Here is a 5,069-nt window from a genome sequence, read left to right on the forward strand (position 1 = left end):
TGAGGTTTTAATCCTTGCGTGCTTGGTAGCGGAAACACCATGGAAATTGAGCTTTATTGTGGCTTTGCTCAGGGTTTCGAAAGAAACCGAAGCCTTTCTCAGCTGGCTCTTCCCCCTTTACTTGGTGCTTCTGCAGAATTGCCCTCTGCAAAACTGCTGAGCAGGCTGTGTCGTGCGACCCGATTTCTTACCGTTGAATGCTCTTGAGGAAAATAAATCGTCTTGGAATAAGGCAAAAAATATCCCCAACCCTCTCATGAATAAACATCTCATTAAAGAGCAGAAAGATGGAATAAATGCTCTTTTTTTTTGTGGTGGAGGGAGGTCGTTAATTAAGCCCTGCAAGGATCTGCACAGGGCCTGTGTTGTTCAGTGTATCTAGAGATGATCTAGACAAAAGGACAGCTAAAAAGTTGTTAATGCGAGGAGGAAATGTGAAAAACTACAGGGAGATCTTCACAGGGCTCAGTGAGAGTCGGAATCGTGTATAGGTTAAAAAAAATTGCAAATATATTAAAAAAAAAGGGGGGGGGGGGCTTTGTGCTGGTTATTGCACTTGGGAAGGAGTTTGTGGAGTCAGGTAATTCCATGAAAGTATCAACTCAGCTTTTCAGAGCAGCAAGCAGAAAGGCGAATAAAATGTTCAAAATTATTGAGAAGCAAAGCTGGTAAAAGCCTTTCCTGTGCACATCTGGGGTGTTCCCACGTCTCGGATACTGTGTAAGTTCTGGTCCTCGCCCCTGTCAATAAAAAACAAGAGTAGAAGTAGAAAATGCGGCCAAAACATTACAAGGAACTGAATCTCCACCTCACAAAATTGTTTATTAAGGAGATGGGAGGCGACACAAGTCTATAAAATCCTGGTTTGTGTCTGGGGAAGAGGAGCTAGGAATGCTTCCCTGCGTAGTCATGTTTCTCTTCTGCGAAGGCTTGGGTTTTGATGCAAAGGAAGAAAAAAAAAAAAGTATAAATTGCATTTATTTTCTGCAGTCTGGGTGCCTGCTTGTCCGTGAGCTCTGGGCAACATTTGCAGGTCGAGGTTTGTCGCTCACCGTATGATGTGGTGTTGCTGTGCTCACATGCCTGTGGACTCTGACGGTTCCCCAGGAACAATTTTATTCTAATTAACTTTATAAATGTTTTATGAGAAAAGTTTTTGCCATTTTCCTGTGTGATCTCTAATTAGCATCTTAAACGCTCGAGCTTTGGTTTTTTACAAGGTAACGATCACCTTCTAGAATCCTAATAAATGGCAGTGAGCCTACGGAACAGGAGTGTACTGTAAAATGAGTGGATTCGTTTAATCTATGTGGCGAACAGGAATCTCTCTCTAGTCATGGCTTGGGAAGAGCAGCACTTGTCTAGCAGCAGTGATGCTATTTTTATGCCCTCTTTTGGGATTTGCCTGTTGTCCTTTCTGATTATTTTGTGGAGTAGATCTTCAAGAAACCTTGCCTGGTGTATTTAATGCTCCTCTTTTCTGTCTTTTCAGGTTTCTTCATTGCCAGTGGCTACAGAACCTCCAAAACCCCATCCTAAAAAAGGTTTGTTTGAAGATGTGATTGTGTTTCTTGGGCTGGTTGGTTTTCAACGTTTCTTTATAGTACGTGCAGCCACCTGGTAAGAAGTAAATGTCCACTGGGAAAAGATGAAACTATCCAGACTGTACCCTGCTGAGCACACCTCCTTTTTTCTATGATCTGTACGATCACTAGCTCAGTGCCGTTGCTGGCTGACTTATTGTACCTACAGCCTGCAGTGTGTTTGCTTATAATCTACGAGGCTGTTGATTTTATTGTGTACACGCTTGTTGGGCTGCTAATGAGTTTGATGCTCATTTATCTTCTTAAATAGTAAGAGGGGTTTGTTCACTTTAGGTTCTTCAGAATAACATCTTGCTGGAGAAATGAGTTTGGGAAACTAATGTCATGTCATGTTGATAATGCATGAGTGAGATCTAACCAGTTGTGTAACTGGTTTTAACTATAGTTTGTTTGGTTTTGGGTTGGGGTTTTTTTTCATACTGAAAATGAGAATTATGTAACTAAGTCTGAGTTGTTTTTTTTGAAATCTTGGTTGACTCTGAACTGGAACGGGAACAATTTCAGTTATCAGTTCAAAATGTTTGACTAAAACCCGATGTTTTGTAAGGGGTCCAGTAAAGCCTACAGCACAGTTTGATGTTTCCCCTCTTCCCTCGTTCTTGCAACGTGACTTGTCCCAGCGCACGCGATGAGCGTTTCTTTCTCTGCAGTGCTGATCTGTGCTCATGTTCCTAGTATGGATCTGTTCGCTATAGAAACTTTCGCGCCTACCTAAGGTCAGGTTTGGGTTGGGGTTTTTTGTGGATTTTCCTTCCTCAGGTGTCCAGAGGACCCCATAAATTCAGATTTATAATTAAGAGTGAACTCTGGGGCGCTGCTAGAACCCCAATATACTTACAGTGCCAGTCAGCAGCAGTCCTCCTTTTCCCTTACCTTTTAATTCTGGGAAGCTCACTTGGGGAACACTGTACTTTGGCTGTTTGTTACCCTGAATGTGTGATGTGCCCATCAGAGTACACTTTGGGAGGAAACCTCCCATTATTTCTGAACTACTTATGATGGAGGCTGCCTTGGTGTTAACTCTGGCATTAAAAAGGAGCTTGTTTGGCAACCGGGTACTACCGTTGTAGTTTCTGCCTAAAGGTGAAGTTCTTCACCTTACGTGTAGGTCCTCGGAAGCTGGAAAGCCACTTTGCTTTTGTTTTGGGGAGGTCACGCTAACATCACAGGTAGTCCGAATTCCTGGCAGCAGAATTCCAGCACCTGAGCAGAATACGGCTGTCCTGGAGACAGTGCTTGACATTTCAAGTAGACCTACAGCTGTTGGCTTGCACAAGTTCAAGCCTCTTTTGTACGTTGCTGAGAGGAGCTGAAGAGGAAGCTATTGTTACTGCTTCAGGCCTGTATGCAAGGAAAAATAAAACCAAAATTTACTTTTAGCTGGACTGTCAGCTCTTTCAGAGCAAGGATTGCTGCTAATTTGAACCAATGAGCACGGCTTCTGTGGAGGTGCTGGTTCCCTCCTTAGCGAGATGGTTTGTCTCCATCCTTTTCTATAAAGATTATGACTCTATAATCTATATAATTCTATAAAGATTATGACTATAAAGATTATGATCTCCTCATCCTTGGTAACCCCCACCTTGTTCTGCCTCGTCGTGCAAGTCCCATCTGTGACATTTGCACTGACTTGGTGGGCTGGGAGGCTGTGCCTTCTGTCTGTTTTTACAGGAACAGCGTACGCTTGCTGTTCTCTAAATAAACTATCTGTAAAGGGATCGGGCTGATGGTGTTTGCCCAGAGATGGACTCTCGCTCTGGTGCTCTTTCCTGGCGGGCTGAGGTCTATTAAATCAACTCTGCATAATTCATCAGCGAACGGAATAGCTGAAAAAGAAAGATGGGGCCATCAGCCTTACAAACGAGCCACGGAGGTGTGCTGTATAGAAGCTGTCATGCCTCTGTCAGCTTGCTTGTTAAACTGTCCGTCAAGTGCCCTCCTGCTTTTAAGTGTGCGCAATTTAATATTGATTGTTTGGGAGGATGAGCTGCGGTAGCTGTAACTTTCTTAATGGGACTCCTTCTCCAGATCCTGCCTCCTGATTGATAAAGGGCTGCTTGCTCGTGGCCGCCCAGAGGGAATTTTCTCTCCTACTCGGCATTTTGCATTAACAGCCCTCAAACAGAGCTGGATGCTTCTTTAAAAAGGGCCACCAACACTCCTTCAGGTTTTAAGGCTGCAAGTCCAAGGCTGGGGAAAGGCGGTGCAGAAGAATTGGTCTGTCTCCGTCACCAGCCAATGTTCCTTCCACCTCCTTCGCTTGGCATTGGTGTTTGCGCAGCTGCGTGCTGGAGGGGAGAAAGTAGTAAATTAAATCCAGTTATTCATGGCTCTGGATCTCCCTTTTGATATGAACCTTGACTCAGAATTAACTATGGTGAAGTCAAAAAAAAAAACCAACAAAAAAACCTAGCCCTTGACTTTTGTAATTCTGGTTTGTGTCTCTCGAGGTAAATTGAGGCATCTCTGGTACCTGCCATACTTCAGGTAGTTCTGAAATGAAATTCATTGGAAGCCTTTGTGCTTTCCCATTTGATATTTGACTGCATTGCCTTTAGTGCAGTGGGCAAAAGCTGCTTTGAGCTGCCTGATTGTTAATCCCTAGGAAATGAGGGCAGCAAAAAGATTTGTTATAGGGAGTGATATAACAGTGCCCTTTGTGTATGGGTGTGACACTGGGGGCACGTAAGAGAGGAGGGGAAAGAATGAAGGTGATGTTGGCAATGCTTTTGTGGAGTTTGGCAGGAAATAATAGGTTCTTTTTCCCATGACAGGTTTTGTTGGTTTTTTTTTTAAAATAAGATTTTTCTAGAATGTCTTAATGAAGACTCTCATCTTGTTTTAGTTTGGCCGAGGATAATTATGGTGAACTTTAAGGAGCCAGGCAAATCTACATTGGTTCTCTTTTAACAGAAGAGTGCTGCTAAACTTATTTCAAACTGACATTTTTAAAGACTGAATGGTACCTTTCTGTTGCAGCAATTTTGCCTTTTAATATTTGCCTTGTATTTTCAAGCAGGATGCAAGAGAACTACTGAAAGCAACATTAGTGGAAGAGCGTAGGCCCCTCTCCTATCAACAGTTTGGTGTGGATCAAATCTGTGAGCCCAAATACAGTGTGTGTTGTAATAACTAAAGAAAATGTTGTATGCAAATGTAGTAGAGTATGACCAAGTCATCGCTGAAGTCCTAACTTCAATGGCAACAGTGCCTGGATTCAGGTTGTAACAGCTGGCCTGTGTGCGTACTGGGTAGGAGTAAGGTATTATAGAATCACAGAATATTTTGGGTTGGAAGGGACCTTTAGAGGTCACCCAGTCCAACCCCCCTGCAGGGAGCAGGGACACCTTTAACCAGATCAGGTTGCTCACAGCTCCGTCGAACCTGGCCTTGAATGTGTCCAGGGATGGGGCCTCCACCACCTCTCTGGGCAACCCCTGCCAGTGTTTAACCACCCTCATTGTG

The 5,069-nt window shown here is 43.6% G+C and overlaps 1 protein-coding gene across 2 annotated transcripts in view; it reads left to right on the forward strand.

The window, feature by feature from the left end:
- The first annotated feature begins 1,499 nt into the window (after window positions 1-1,499).
- The window catches only part of BBS4 (Bardet-Biedl syndrome 4), a 40,586-nt gene continuing 37,016 nt past the window's right edge, over window positions 1,500-5,069 (forward strand). For both annotated transcript variants that reach the window (XM_035899422.1, XM_009643900.2), the window contains exon 1: window positions 1,500-1,544. The gene's annotated coding sequence lies outside the window, so the exon portion shown is untranslated. The remainder of the gene's footprint in view (window positions 1,545-5,069) is intronic.

This window comes from Egretta garzetta, unplaced genomic scaffold (genome assembly GCF_000687185.1).
Source record: "Egretta garzetta isolate BGI_Z169 unplaced genomic scaffold, ASM68718v1 scaffold287, whole genome shotgun sequence".
In the NCBI taxonomy this organism is placed as follows: Eukaryota; Metazoa; Chordata; class Aves; order Pelecaniformes; family Ardeidae; genus Egretta; species Egretta garzetta.